Raw genomic sequence first — 16,312 nt, 5'->3', positions numbered from 1 at the left:
AACTAAACCTAACAATCTCCCCCTTTGGCTATTCAATGACAAAACCCAAAAAATCAGAGATAATAACAATTACAAGTAAATAACAATTTGCAACCCCAACCCCAGCCTAACAAACCATTATTAGACTTTGGTTGATGGAATATGATAATGTACCTGTTCTCTGAAAACAATAACAAACTCATTACAAGCATAGCATTAAAACATAGAGTGGGAGACACCTCCAACACTTTCATCTAATAACCTACTCACATGAGTTTGTATCAAGAAAAACATATAACCCATGTTATATGTAAACCTAAAATATCACAATAGAAGAAGCATATAACCTATGTTATATGTAAGTCACAGAATCAAAGAAAAGAACATATAATCTAAATTATATGTAGCTCACACAACAGTACATAAACATTACAAAAGGCACACAATCCATATTATATGCAAGTCATAATGTCAAGACAATAAAATCAAAAGGAAGCATATATAAACCGTATTATATGTACATCACACAAGAGTACTTGAACATTATAGAAAGCATACAACCCATATTTTATGCAAATTATAAAGTCAAGAGACAAAACAACATAATACAGGGGAAGCACACATAACCTTGTTTGTGAGATACAAAAATCAAGACACCAAACAAGTTCCCCTACAAAGAGTGAATACATCCACCCTTCACAATACTTCTCCCCCTTTATGTCTGAATGGTCAAAGGGAATCAGAATGGAACACATTCTCCCCAACTTAACAACTCATGTGATATGACAAGAGGAAAGAGAATAAACAACAATAAGAAAGACACTTGTGAAAGAAATTAAACAAAGAACCACATATAAACAAGTATGTGCCATAAAGCATATTGAGCCAAGATATCTCATATAATATGCCAAAGAATACAAGATACATGAAAGATACCACAAAAACAATTCGGCTCAAATGTTAACTCCCCTTTAACATGTGCAACCTCTCCCTAACAGGTGTTGTCACAAACGACATTCTCCTCATTTTTTGTCATTTCCCATTAACATGTGCAACCTTTCCTTAACAAGTGTTGTTGCAAATCACATTCTCCTCATTTTTGTCATAAAAGACAAAGGAAGGCATTCAAGTGGCATCACTTATATCCTCGGAAGGTATAAACATGGGAGTACAAAAGACCAAAGTACGAACATGGAAGGCTCAAGTCAAAACATACACTATGAGCACAAAACACAACATGAGATCATGATATGCTCAAACTATATACATGAAAATGCAAGTGAGTCCAAAGAAACTCCTATTCAAATGCCCAATTCATGTCATCCAAACAAGGTTGAGATGCATCAAAACAAGAAATGAGCACAACCAACATGGCATTTGGCAGTCTCAAGAACATTTCATCAATAGGCCATAAACTCACAAACTCACAATCACAACATGTGAATGAACAATTGCAATATCTCAACACACAATCAAAAAGGAATTGGCACCAATTTCACATATTATGGGAATATGTAATTTGAGAAATAAGAGTCAAATTAACATGTTATCAAAATACTTTGCACATGTAAATGCAACTTAAAACAACCCAACATGTTAAGATATGGAAGATCCACAGTTATAAACCATGAACCTTACATTCTCCTAAAAAACAATCCAAAGTGGAGCATCAACAATGTGAGTCAAGAAAACGAAATGTCAACCCTTCATCAAAAACACATGAGCAAATGAGTCAAGGAGCCCAAAACATCTAAAAAACAAAAGACACGTGAACAATTCTTTATAAATGCCTACGAAATAAGTGCATGCACTAAAACTATACAAAATGAAAATCCCAAAAATTGAAAGTAAATAACCAAAGGTTCATCCAAATTTCAACAACAAAACCAAAGGCATAACAAGCATGAAATAAGAAAGAAGGAAAAAAACTAGAGACATGCAAATACACAACAAAATGCAATCACAAAATAATTAAATCACCTAAGCAAAGACGATGCACAATACGTAAGATTGCATGTGCGTGAACAAAAAGGATTAAGCTTAAGACAACCATTACCCCTTTTCGCAATTGAGCTTCTTGGAAATGAACATAGCTCAGCCACTACCAGTCATAAATCTCTTGGCAAATGCAACTTCAACTTCAAAAGGAGCCATAAGAGGTATAGGACCAACATTCACTCTTGCTCTTTGGGAGGAAGGAAAAGACGACATTCCTACAAAGAACTAAGAGAATACAATCCAAACAACCTAAGTGCAACCAGATTAAAAAGCACAACTTAACCTTACATAGGAAGGTGAGGGACGCAACCAACAACCACCTTCAAGAAGGGATAACCAAAACAGAGAATAATACACACTTCAATTCTTGAAGGCATAAAGAGAGCTTCAAGACACAATCAAGACTCTATATGCAAGCACACGTAATCCACAAAAAGGTTTTGAAACAAAAACACAAATTTTGTTGAGAGAAAGACAAAGATTGAGAAAAGACACATCTCAATCATGTTTTGAAAAAGAACATACTTACTTTCCAAGAAAATAGAAACCCCTTTCAAAGCAACACAAGAACATACTTGTGATAATCATATGATTGAGAGTACCAATTTCAGTCAAAGTGTGTACCAAAATGTACAAGAATCATAAAGGACATGCACCTTCAAGAAAGACCAACCAGCAAATCGGAGACTAAGTACAAATTGAGAAACGGCCAAAATAAGCTAAAAGCATGTTGAGAGAACAAAAAGATTCAAGAATTTATTTTCAAAGCATGAAAACCCGAAACCCCAAAATAAAATATAATTCAAAAACTTTAAAAGCCAAACAAACCCCATCAAGCTCAAGAATTTGAAGCCAAAACAAAATTCCATAATCAATAAATGCTAATTAGTAAAGCATAAACCCAATAAAATGGGAGACACATGAGCAAGCATTTAGAAAGATCACGAACAACAAACAATAGTTCAAACAATGAAGGTCTATAAGCCAAATAAGGAGAAACCCAAATTTCAACTCAACAACGACGTAACTGAAGAGGCATAAACCTGATTGATGATAGTTGTGAACGAAAGGCTTCACAAGTACAATTGGAAACACAGTGAAAAAACCGAACATCCCTTGGGAGAGAGAGCTTGAGTGAAGCAACATCAACTATCATTAAAAAAAAGAAGCTCCAATACTCTCTCCCAATCAACGAGTGCACTTACTAAAAACACTTATTAAAACATGAAAGAAACCATCACTTCAAAATCTAACATATACTTCAGTTTAGTCCAAGTATGAACAAACACGATGGTTTATCAAAAACATGCTTATGACAATACTGCAAATGAACATGCTAAAACATGTCATAGTGATGTGTGTGAATTATTTCACAAGAGAGGGCACAAGTCACATAGGCATGGAGCAATCACATTTCATAAGGAAAATGGTAACACTTAATGTAAAAGTCAAACCCTTTTTTCTCAACTTTAATAAAAATTAATGCACCCATTCCTCTTTAATTGTCCAAGAGAATTTATACAAAAAGAATCCCTTGGGTGTTTCACCTTTTTCCACAATGATTATGACACCGGCTCTTTTTATAAGGATTTCAAAAGTACATTTCTAAGAATAAGTTTAGTCATAATTTTGATAAACATTTGATCTTTGATCATATTTTGCTTGTCATTGAAAGAGGTGATGTCACAAACAATTAAGTTTCAAGGTTGACTTGCAAGGTCAATTTGCACTAGGAAAACCAAAAATACTCATAAGAGCTTTTGCCCAAACTAGCACATATGAAATCCCTCAAAACTTGTGAAATAGTGTGCATAAATATGATAACTCTTAGAATGAACATTAAGCATCAAAGTAAACACATAAACTCTCAAACCATCATATAAGAAAACTTCAATAGCCAGCATAGTACAAGTTAAAAATATTTAGAGATTCACAAAAAAGGACAATAAGTGTATGAAGAAAGCCCTCAACTATGATTTAGGGAGAGAGCACTCCCAAAGAAAGGCACACAACAAAAATGAGCCTAAAACCCATAAAGAAAACAAGGCACAAAAATAAACAAAATGAAAATACCCAAAACAGGAGCTAGAATGCAAAAAGATATGCAACAAAACCTCTAGCCATGCTAATACAAAATGGACAAACAAACCTCTTAAACATGGCTCTTAATCGAACCTTCCTATGTGCAAAATCACTTCCAATGAAAATGGAATGAGCACTTGGAACCGAGGTAGATCATCCCAAAACAATGGGGGTCATTGAACACACTCAAGACGTGAGTCAAAACCGAGCGAACCTGCTCTGATACCAATTGATAAAACACAAGGATCATGTTCTACCTCCAAATCTAACACATAAGTGATTTATATAACAAAAAAAAAAAATGCATAAGCAGTTTATGTAAGGAAAATAAATAGTTATGCTTAATATTAAACCAACACAACAATAAAGAACATTCACACAGCCACAACACAAGATTTGATCATTTGAACCAATCAAAGGGAAAAACCACTCCAGAGCAGCCAAACCCGAGAAATCGCTATATTAAGATTCAGAGTTACAAACTATACAATATTCACTCTCTAGAGGGCCTCTAGACATAGTAAGAACAACAAGCTTCCCAGCTTGTCTCCATCTTGACTATCTTCACGGAGTGCATCTCCTTACCGACCCTTAGGTAGATTTCTTTGCCGTTAAGTGATGTGTATGGCGTGGTTTGAAATCAACACAAAAAACCCCCCAAGTAAGTGAGAAGGCACAAAGCCTTTTAGGTAGCCTTACTTGGTACAAACAACGGTGAAGGGTATTACTTTCATGAATGACAGTAGCAACCTTTTCCACACCAGGAACCTCCAAACTCAAAAGAGCAGAAATGGAAATGGAGAGATTCGAACAGTTTTGAAAATAAGATAGGAATTTATAAATCTGAAATTTTACTTCTTTCCATCTTAACGGGGATTATCTTCAATTAGGACGGTAAGGCCAAAATCTGATATTTTGAGCCATCCTCATCATAACGGGAGTTAATCTTCATTAAGACACAAAGAGTAAAAAGTAAATCTATACTCGTTACAAGCCCGTCCTAACGAGACTTTTGACGAGAAAATAGTAACTCCCCATTACATGTCTCATCCTAACGCAACTCCTGATGAGAAAACAGTAACTCCCATTACATATCTCATCCTTACGGCACTAGACGAGGAAACAGTAACTTCCCGTTACATGTCCCGTCCTAATGCACATTCTGACGAGGAAACAGAAACTTCCCGTTACATGTCTAGTTTTGACCCGGTTCCTAATGGGAAAACAGAGAGCTATCCTTCAGCCCCCTCACATGCACGTTCTGATGCCCCATCCAACAAGGAAGGCAAAGAACTCTTACAAACATCCAATCTTCACCCCTCACACTTGGGGAAGAATGAGAAATTACAAATAAACATTTTGATCAATAAACAAGGCCAAACTAAACCTCACAACTACAAAAAATAAAAAATAGGGGAAAATACACTTTACCCCCTGAACTATCAACACATTTGCACTTTTAACACCAATGTTTAAAAATTGACACTTTACCCCCCCCCCCCCCCCCAAACTTCCAAATTGTTGCAATTCAACCACTCTCATTTTTTTTTTCCAAAATGCTCCCATCCCAAGTTAAAAATAAAAAATAAAAATAAAAATTAAGTGGTGGCTGGTCTGGGGTGGCCGACCACCCCTTAAGTTTTAGTTTTTTTTTTTAATTTAATTTTTTTTTTTTTAACTTGGAATGGAGGCATCTTGGGAAAAAAAAAAAAAGTCAGAATGGTCGAAGTTTGTGGGGGTAAAGTGTCACTTTTTAAACATTAGGGTTATAAGTGCAAATGGGTGGATAGTTCTGGGGGGTAAAATGTATTTTTCCCTAAAAAATAAATAAACCTTAGAATTATACGATCTTAAATCTTTAAGACAATATGTGCTGTAATTCTCTCCTCACATGCAAACTCAAGAACTACAAGATCTTAATCCTAAAGTTATAGTACATTCAGATTACCTTTGCTGAAAATATGAGCCATAAATCCAATGGGTGAAAGCTTTACAAGTGGGAGTCCATCCTCTCGAAATTATACAACGTGCTAAATATAGAGTATAACGAACAAATCCTCCAAAGCTCAGTCCTTGAAAGCCTATGTATTTTCTTCCTTGTTGCACTATATATGTGAATCTCCTAACTTTACTATAGTGTTTCTTAAAGTTATACCATAGTCACTACATTCTCTATAAACGTAATTTGCAAATTAATACATATTATATTACAGTTAAAAAGTGGGTAAGTCTACGACTTAGTAAGTAAAGTAAGGTTAAACATTGTGTGCATGTGAGCCTTTATTGAACTTTCGAACATAAAATTTGAAGGAATTCTTTTGTAGTTTCATAAATAATGGAGCTATAGTCAGAAAAACATTTTCTTTACTACTTATAACCTTAGTTGTAAATGTATATATACACTTCATGTCCCATACCATAAAATGCATACATACAAGTACATCTAAAGCATGAAGTAATGATGGTTTTGTTGTAAAAACAATAATTAACTTCAAACTTCCTTCCCTTTTATTTTTCTTTTGTAAACTATCATATACATTTTACCCTTTGATCCAACTCCGCTAGTTTCAAACAGTGAGCGACGCACGTTGGCTCATCAGGAAGGACTCCATTGGCTCATCTTGTCATCACAGGGAGAACTACCAGGATGGGGACTTCCCTAGGCGAAGGCCACACGGCCGATTGTATAATACCCTGATAAAAACAACTGTTTTATTAAAGACTAATTAAGATTAATATTTCATAATGCATAGCTTTAAAACAAAAAGGACCAAAGCCCTCACGCTTAACCGAAAAAGCTTTGAGGCAAAACCTAAATTTCCACCCTTCTGATTGTACGTACCCCAGGACTACCCGTACGTACGCGCCTGTCTTTAGTGAGGAAGTACACCAGGGGACCACCATACATACACTTTTGTTTTTAGTAAGGACATACACCAGGGGACCACCCGTACGTACACTGACCAGTCTTTGACCTAGTAGGCAATACACCAGGATGTATTCCTGAACCCTTTTACCCAATGTACAATAGTACCGTACATACGCAACCACCCTAAAAAGCAGTTTTAACTCATTATCCAATTTTTCAGACAAGTGCACGCCCCAAACTCCTATAAATACCCCCATTCGACCTTCAGCCACCCCTGCACCCCCAGAAAACCCTAAATCCTAAGTGTTAGAAGTGAGTTGGAGAGGGAGGAGGAAGAGAGTCTTGTGTTCCTGCCATCTTCTAAGGTGACATCTGCCCATTTCTATGCTTTTAATATTGTTCTTACTATGTTATAAGTTTTAAGCACTGTATTAAGCTTTTGCATTCCTTTCGTTACAAAACCAAGGAAATGTTTTCAAAAGAGTTTAAAACACCTCTTTGATTCCTTCTGTTGCATGTTAATGTGTTTTCCTTAAAATCCATGCCTTATTTAGTAGCTTAAAAGGAGATATAGTAGCCTATAGATTTCGTAGAAGTCTTAAAACATAGTTTGGAGCTTTTGGCTGGAATACCTAACTCACTGGCCGGACGTATGCTCTCGAGCCCGAACATACAACCAGGGACCCAGGCGTCTGCTGATGCGAACCTCAATCGACGAGCTTTTGAGACCCAACAACAAAATTGGAATACGGACCCAAGAAAGCTAAAATTCAGATTTTGGATAGAAAACCTTGACCCAACGTTTATAAATGAAACGTGAATCAAAGGTATAAAATAACAACCCTTGACCCAATGATTATAATTGAATCACGAACCGAAGGTATAAAGTTTGAACGCCACAAGGAAGAATCCTTGATAAGTTCAAAAGTTCTTTGAAGAACCAATAGAAGAAGCAAACCTCACTTTTTGTAATTTTCATTCATAATGTCAATTACAATGAGTGCATGCTATTTATAAAGCATGGCTGAAAATATGACTACCTACTTGCTATGGAAATGAAATTAAATTGATTCCAACATTGGAAAGTAAATAAGGTAAAAAAGGACTAACTAATAAAAGCCTAAAATTAAGGTTGATTTAAGTCAATCAACCAATTAATTGGCATGTAATTTGGCAAGTCAATCATCCAATTAATTGGTATGTAATTGGAAAGTCAATCAGCCATAATCAACCATTAATTCATGCCATTGCTAAGGAAATTATGCGCAATCAGTTCCATCAATAGCTTTGATCAAATTTATTACGCCTTCATCTCCCTTTGGGCCAAGCTTGGAATGCCCCATTTTAGAATCAGCCCAAATCTCTTGAATCAGCCCATTAAGTGCTTCTTTGACCTTCTTGGATCTTGCTCTAGTAATAGGCCCAATTGGAACATGCAAAGGATCCTTTAATGGTGCTTGTTGCTTCTCATCATCTGCCCTTATCCTCACTTGTGTATTTTAGAGTCCAGAAGCGCTTTTGTTAGATGGGGCTAGTACCATACTCATAGAAGTCCTCTAGTACTATGCATAACGATGTGTCATATTTCGTTATAGCAGGGTATAGTGATGTCGGAGGACTTAAGCAAGCGAATGAGGTAAGTAAACACTTACGAACACTTTCCTTAAAAACGCATATGATATGAGCATGTCTATATTTTTGTAATAACCTAGTAATTGCTGTTAATAAAAGGTTGATAAGATGCATTGTATGACATGGTACACCGATACATGCGATATAATGGCCATGGGCTTACTAGATATATAGACTTGATTCTACGGTCAAAAGTGTGTGTGCTATAGGGGCCTTGGATCCAATGGCTGTTTCGTGACCAACACAACTTTAACAGGCAGTCACTACAGGATGTACATTATTTTTAGCGTGGGCCACCCAAGGTTAGACTCAGTCGGGATGCTAGTGTTATGGATGGTAGCATACAATGGTCGGGACACATGCATTGTCTTACAAGTCCCTTGGGACAGTGCCAACTGATAAGTGCCAAATATTGCATATTTGGACCCCTTTATTTACATTAGTTAATCCTTTAGCTGTGTCGTTATTTAATATTTTGTGTTAGTTTTGTGTTTTTAGTATTTTGTAGGTCATTGAAGAAAAACTGCAGCTTTAAAGGGAAAAATGCAAAGTTTGGAAAAAGAATACTTTGAGAAGACCTAGATTGTGTGGTTAAGTCTAACCAAATCCAAGAAAATGTTAAATCAGATTAAAGTTCAAATTGGATAAAATTTCGGATCGGATTCAAATTCAGATTCTGCACATGTCTTAGTATTTTGACCATAACTCTCCGCTCAAATATCGGATTGAAGTGATTCAAATGGCATTGGAAAGCTAACTCAAAATACTACAATTTGTTGTGAAATAGGATTTTCGTAATTCTGACAGTTTCTATGCCAAAATCGCCCCGCAATTAAAGGACAGAAATCTGGACGAATCCTATTCCGATTTCAGACTTCTATTTTAACTGGGAGACAGACATCCGAATTATATAGGTTTACTTGGGCTTCTAGGACTTCCCTAAGCCTATAAATAGACTTCTTTGCATTCAAGAAAAGACACACAATCCTAGAGAGCAAAATTCTACAGTTTTAATCTTTTTAGTTTAGGTTTTCTTTAGCTTAGGTTTTATTTTTATGTGGAGCTAAATTCCCAACTAAGGTTGGGGATGAAGCCTCACCGATGAAGAACATCAATACTTTTATGTAAGTTTTTATTATTCTGATTTTATTGGGTTTTATATTTCAATTGTTTTACTTCTAATCAATTGTATGGAGTAATTCTTGGATATCTCTTGTGATTCAAGGATACATTTGATGATTTGAGATAATTTCATATGATTGATTGCTTGCTTGGCTTTTAACTCATAAAAATTGGATATCCCTTGTGATTTATTCTACGGATACATCTGGTGTTTCAATTGAATTTGGATTCCTTTTGTGATTTGGTCAATGAATGGATACATGGGATGGTTTTGATTAATTCTTTGAAGCATAGTAAAACATATCTATGATTTAATTTGTGAGAACTTCGGATTAATATTGATAAACACAAAGTATGTTGTTATGATTTGGTGAGTGTGAATTCCCAAACCTTAGTACCTTTATCCTTAGATTTACTTATTTTATTTAGTTTATGTTTATCCTTTAATTTTCAAAACTCAAAAATCAAAAACCCTTTTGGAACTAGATTAGGATTTAATTAGTTTAGATATAAATTGCTATTTCAAAAATACAATTCTCTGTGGGATCGACCTCACACTTGCAATCCATTAAACTACAATTGATTCATGCACTTGCGAGTTAAATAAATTTGCACAACAAGTTTTTGGCGCCGTTGCCGGGGAATTGTTCAATTTTTGAAACCAATTTATTTCTAAATTAGTTTTATTCTTCTGCTAGTTATAATTAGGATTTTATTTTTCTGCAATTTGTTTTGTTTTATTCGTGTTACTAATAAAAAAAAAAAAAAGATTGTTCTTGTTGTTTTTTGTTTTGTTTGGCTTGTTTTACAGTTCTGCCGCAGCACCTTCCGCACATCAGCGCGATCAAGCGCACTCATAGCAAAAGCAACAGTTCCGTAGATCTTTGCCAAAAATTTATTTTTGGTCATTTTTGTGAGTTTTTAAATTTTAGTTTTATTTTATTGTTTGTTAGTTAGTTGTTTTATTTTATTATTATTTTTTTTTTTTTTTTTTAAAAAAAATGGTTAATGTTATACATGGGAAATCTGCATGCTAAAAAGTGAGGGGGAAGCATGAATTTTTATTGTAATGATTTTAATGCCTCTCCTAGTTATAAAACACCAGCTTCTACTAACTCCCCTAAAAATTTTTACCCACATGAGCCATGTTCATACTGCTCCAATCCTTATCATCATTATAGTGATTGTCCATCCTGGGAACAAGTTTCTAATTTTCCATATGAGCAAATGAACACTAGTTTCTTCAGTCCAGGGTTTGATTCAAATTCCAATTTTTATAACCCGGACTGGAGCAACCAATTTGATTTCTCAGGATCAGCTCAGACTATAGGAAATTATGCTCACCAATTTGATGAATTGCACCATTCAGAATATCCACAGTTCGATCATCAATCTCAACCTCCTATTTATCAATCCATTACTCAAGTATCACAACCTGCACCACAGTCATCATTGGAAGCCATGATGAAAACACTAATAGAAAAAGTCGACCAGTCCAACTCCCAAGCTATACAAGAGCTCAAGAATTCGAACTCCCAAGCTATACAAGAGCTCAAGAATTCCAACTCCCAAGCTATACAAGAGCTAAAAGGTTTTACCAATCAAGCTGTACAGGAGCTGAGGAATTCCAACATGGCTAATGGAAGAGACATACAGGAACTTAAGCAGGCCATGTCCAAGATAGAAGGACAGATCGGTCATCTAGTTGCTGACTTCAATAGAATAGAGGAAGAAGAGCTTCAAAGTCAGCTGATGGCTGAAAGGTATTACATGATTGATGAGGATGATTCCGAAAATTCTTATCATGAGCATGCCCAAGTCACCATCACACTAGAGAGTGGGAAAATTGTGGATAACAAAGAGGAGGAAAAGAAAGAGGAGCAAGTTGAACACCATGAGAACAGTGAGCCACCAACAGATCCTGATCTACCCAATGACATGGAAGTGAGTACTGAAGCTCTTGCCTGCATCACTGTTCTTCTTAAGACATATCAAGAGCCCAAAGCTTCATCGCCTGAATGTCTCAAAGAGCCATCTTATGTCAAGATACTCAAAGACTTGTGCACACAAGTACACAAATCTAGGAACCACTTTCCTAAGAAGATCCTTCGAAGTAAGAGATTCTACAAAAGATGGCGAAATCTCCTTCTAGAGGGGTATGAAGTTTTGAAGAAGAAGGGGTGGAAGGGATTGGTTGGACATCCGCATGATCGGGGAAAGCGTTGTAAAGTTTTCTCCTCCAGTTTATTTTCTGCACTTCACTCCACAAATTCTTTCTTTCCTTTTTCATTATAGTGCATTTTTTTTTATTTGGTTTTTGTTTATAACAGCAATTAATCTTTTGATGTTTCGTTTCTGTAAAAAAAAAATATATATATATATATTGCTGTTAGTTTTTGTTGACAGGTGTTTTGGTGTTTAAGTTTGGGGGATGCCCTGGCCTTGTTCACACTCAGATTTCCTTACTTCCGGTAATGTATTTCTATACTGCACATTGAGGGCAATGTGTAATTCAAGTTTGGGGGTATGGAAAAACACTTTATCTATTTATTTTTGTTCTTATCTGTTTATTTGTCTTTTTGTGTTAAAAAAATTTGAAAAAAAAAAAAAAAATTAATTATGCTATGTTTTTGTCAAGTTTGAGTTAAACTGTGACTGTGGTTTGCATTTCATTAGCTTGCTTAAAGGGTTGAACATCGTCATTATGTCATTAGGAGTCTGAGTCCTTTGACATATTTTTGGGTAAAAGAGATTTCACTTCTTTTGAGATAAAATTTTATGAGCACATTAGCATGTTTTGTGTAAAGTATGATGTTTGAGCTTAAGCTTGTTCTCTTTGAAATTTGTTGGATGACCTATTGATGAATAACCATTGGCTTGCAAGATATAAAAAAATAAAAAATAAAAAAATAAAAAATGAAAAAGAGAAGGAAAAAGAAAAGAAAGATCATGTTGAGTTTTTCACTGAGTAACCGGACCTCTTGCCTCATTAAGCATTGAGTGTTCGCGTCAAAAGGTGTGAAGTTCAGTGTTGATTTATGATATGGCTAGTCTGGCTTCGTAGCCTTTTTGACTTAAGTTAATAAGCCCTTAGGGATGTTCTACATCTAGTGCCCTAAAGTCACCTGGCTTGGGAGTCATTGGCCTGACACTTGTTACATGAGTCAATTAGAAAGCTTAAGGGAGTTAGACATTACAGAGCCTATAAAAAAAAAAAAAAAAAAAAAAAAATGCATATCTTGCCTTGGTTGTATCATTTGATAGAGATTTTTACAAATTTTATGGAACTTACCTTGAGTTTAAACTGAAAGCTTCATGATTATATGCTAATTACACTTTACACATTTCAGAACATATGAGGTCTCAATTGTCCATTTATGAGTAATTTGATTTTGGATTTCCTTTTGACTGTTATGATGGTGTTTGTCTTTTTAAGTTTGCTCATGAATAAGAACCATGGTTTATGTGAAACTTCTTTCTTATTAACAACACAGTGCACAATGTTTGTGGGTATCATTCCTGTTAAGCCCTCACGAGACTTCACTCGTCCACTAGGGATGCCTAGGGGTTTAAAAGGCTTGTTGCATATGCGAAATGCAATCGTCTCTCCCACGAAAGAGGATTTATGTTTCTTGCTTTCATTTTATTTTTTGTTTTGTTTTGTTAAGGGACGAGCAAAATGTAAGTTTGGGGGTGTTTGATAAGTGCCAAATATTGCATATTTGGACCCCTTTATTTACATTAGTTAATCCTTTAGCTGTGTCGTTATTTAATATTTTGTGTTAGTTTTGTGTTTTTAGTATTTTGTAGGTCATTGAAGAAAAACTGCAGCTTTAAAGGGAAAAATGCAAAGTTTGGAAAAAGAATACTTTGAGAAGACCTAGATTGTGTGGTTAAGTCTAACCAAATCCAAGAAAATGTTAAATCAGATTAAAGTTCAAATTGGATAAGATTTCGGATCGGATTCAAATTCAGATTCTGCACACGTCTTAGTATTTTGACCATAACTCTCCGCTCAAATATCGGATTGAAGTGATTCAAATGGCATTGGAAATCTAGCTCAAAATACTACAATTTGTTGTGAAATAGGATTTTCGTAATTCTGACAGTTTCTATGCCAAAATCGCCCCGCAATTAAAGGACAGAAATCTGGACGAATCCTATTCCGATTTCAGACTTCTATTTTAACTGGGAGACAGACATCCGAATTATCTAGGTTTACTTGGGCTTCTAGGACTTCCCTAAGCCTATAAATAGACTTCTTTGCATTCAAGAAAAGACACACAATCCTAGAGAGCAAAATTCTACAGTTTTTATCTTTTTAGTTTAGGTTTTCTTTAGCTTAGGTTTTATTTTTATGTGGAGCTAAATTCCCAACTAAGATTGGGGATGAAGCCTCACCGATGAAGAACATCAATACTTTTATGTAAGTTTTTATTATTCTGATTTTATTGGGTTTTATATTTCAATTGTTTTACTTCTAATCAATTGTATGGAGTAATTCTTGGATATCTCTTGTGATTCAAGGATACATTTGATGATTTGAGATAATTTCATATGATTGATTGCTTGCTTGGCTTTTAACTCATAAAAATTGGATATCCCTTGTGATTTATTCTACGGATACATCTGGTGTTTCAATTGAATTTGGATTCCTTTTGTGATTTGGTCAATGAATGGATACATGGGATGGTTTTGATTAATTATTTGAAGCATAGTAAAACATATCTATGATTTAATTTGTGAGAACTTCGGATTAATATTGATAAACACAAAGTATGTTGTTATGATTTGGTGAGTGTGAATTCCCAAACCTTAGTACCTTTATCCTTAGATTTACTTATTTTATTTAGTTTATGTTTATCCTTTAATTTTCAAAACTCAAAAATCAAAAACCCTTTTGGAACTAGATTAGGATTTAATTAGTTTAGATATAAATTGCTATTTCAAAAATACAATTCTCTGTGGGATCGACCTCACACTTGCAATCCATTAAACTACAATTGATTCGTGCACTTGCGAGTTAAATAAATTTGCACAACACCAACCCTATTGAGAAGGGGTAATATCACGGGTAAACCATACATGATAGTTATGACCTATAAAGCATTAGTTTTTCTGCATTAAAATACTTAGGTGATTGCCACCGAGAGTACACCGCCCTTTATCAAACTAAACGATATTTTCAAGGTGTATTAACGAAGACAACACCTCTTTTAATGTTTACTAGGGACTATACATTTATTTCTGCCAAATAATACAGAGCTCATGTCATACCTAATTGTGAGGTTTACTTACTAAGTTGTTAGACTTACGCGGTTATTACTCTTATAGGAAGCCTGTCTTTAGAAGTCAAGAGTGGTGTGGTTATCACTACAGACCTTGCTTACGAATGATCTTCATCCTGTTCCCAGGTTTGCTTTACATTATTATTAGTCGTTCCATGTCTTTAATTTTGAGGGTTATACTTGTTCATGTAATGATTTCTAGATTTCTCAGATTTATTTCACCTTCTTATGCATTACCTCTGATAATGCTTTGTGGGGCGATTCCCCATTTAGCCACAAGTTGGTTGAGCTGGGGTAATTGCCAGTAACTATGCCAGGCTAGCCGAGGCTAGTTTTGGGGGCGTTACAGATTGCCCATAGCTTCTTGTAACAGTCCTTCGGAACTTCGGTGTGATTGCCATGCTACCCATATAAACATAAGTGATCTGGTACTAATCGTAGCCTTATGGTGCTGCAGGGTTATACTTTATAAATATAAATGCACATGCAACATATCATATAACCTTGAGAGCTCATTTTAATTATAACTGTTTAACGTAACATGAAACTTTGAGAGCTCGTTTCATTCATAACCATAACATGTGCCAGTCATAATAAAAGTCATTTTTATAATTTTCCACAGCCATAACATGAGAATTTAAAGCACGTAAAATTCTTAAATCATAGCATGAGGATTTATCATGATTAAAACATAAATGAGTTATAAATGAGTATAGCTTTGAAACATGTAAATAAAAGAGTTATAAAATCCCCATCTTTTTCCAAAAATTTACAATAAAAAATGAGTTGGGTGTTTTAGTGCTGTGTTTACTTACTCTTGTTTCAAGAAAGATACATTTTCTTTATTTTATAAAACATAAGGCATCACCGCACACAGTTAAATGAATATTTTATACAAGAAAATACCATTATACGTTATCTTATAAAGAGAGATTAATCTTTTGAAAAATGTTTTATTTTCCTTTTATTGAGACTGTCTAACCTTAACCCACTTACTTGACATCAAATGCCCTTTGTAGTTGATTCCACATCCGATACGAAATTCTCTACCAAACTACTGAATCTTGTCTAAATTAAATTCCCAAAGTAAAATAAAACAAAGATTAGGTTTGAAGCATATGTTCTATGGAAATCGACAAACATATGAGGCATAGGGTATGTGTGTATACTCTCGGTTCCCCATGTTGATTAACCCAAGAATCGTGGTGTGGATTCTTTTGTCACTTATGTTAAACCCAGGACTCGGTCATCCAAATTGATTTAACTAACTAGTCCATACCACATGCACATGTTGATCAGGCACACACATATGAGGAATTCATGAAACTAGGTATTAACCAAG

This window comes from Corylus avellana, chromosome 9, assembly GCF_965113065.1.
Source record: "Corylus avellana chromosome 9, dhCorAvel1.hap1.2, whole genome shotgun sequence".
NCBI classification, from domain to species: domain Eukaryota; kingdom Viridiplantae; phylum Streptophyta; class Magnoliopsida; order Fagales; family Betulaceae; genus Corylus; species Corylus avellana.
Note: the sequence above shows the minus strand (reverse complement) of the source record.